Here is a 1044-nt window from a genome sequence, read left to right on the forward strand (position 1 = left end):
TCACTAATGTCTCACATATGAAAACTCGCTCTCTCTCTCTTTCTTTCACTCGCCCGCTTTCCGTCGCGGGTGTCACTCCTAAAAACTTCCTTTTTTCCCTAAACAACAAGTGTCACATGTTGCCATATCATTTTTTGATTGGCTGACATGGTAAACTCTAACACCAATAGGGAAGGGGTGTTTTTTCTTTTTCTTTTTTCACTCGCAAGTGGAGAGTGTTTGCTAGCGCTGTCCTTAGAAAACGCAGTTTTTACCGTTCTTCCTGCTGTAAACACCACTGTTTTGTTCAGAAAAAAACATTGCGTGTATTTTTTATCATAACATTGGTTTTACCTGGCCAATCGAGACAATTCAAAAACTGGTATATAGTTTGAAGTTCGCATTTTCGACCCAATGGAGACTGAGTCGCTGTATCTTGTAACTGTGTCATCTTAAATTGGTCATGTGATTTTGACACGCCGGTGCATCCGTCGGCCCCAGAGGGTTAAGGCAAAAAAAGGGTGGGACTAACAAGCTGTACTGGGGACTTCCCTCTTCAAGCATGAAACTTGGTATTTTATACTTTTGCTTCCTGACAAGAATAAACACAATTCTTGACTGTTGTTCAATTTTGTTGATTTTTATTTTGATAAAAACTCACTTGAGCAAAGGATTAAAACTATTAAATAGAACGGGAGCATACCGAACTTTAACCATCAAGAAATGTGAGATCAGTTTTTCTGATACAATTAATAGAATAATGTAATAAACTGAACAAACAACACAGAGTTCTTTACTGCTCTGGAAAAAAATAGTGACTTGAATATGGATCATCTTTTCACTCAGGTGTTCACCAATGACTCACAGCTGTCTCACATTCTCTAAATATGAACATTTTAACCAGGATGAATTCTCATGTGCTTCTTTAATTGCGTCCTCTGGACAAAACTTTTCCCACAGGTGCTACAACAATATGGTTTCTCACCTGTGTGAATTCTTGTGTGTTTTTTGATAGCTGATAAGTCAGTAAATCTTTTCCCACACGTGCCACAAGAATATGGTTTC

The sequence above is a fragment of the Pundamilia nyererei genome, unplaced genomic scaffold, assembly GCF_000239375.1.
Source record: "Pundamilia nyererei isolate P.nyererei 1_Seehausen unplaced genomic scaffold, PunNye1.0 scaffold00438, whole genome shotgun sequence".
In the NCBI taxonomy this organism is placed as follows: domain Eukaryota; kingdom Metazoa; phylum Chordata; class Actinopteri; order Cichliformes; family Cichlidae; genus Pundamilia; species Pundamilia nyererei.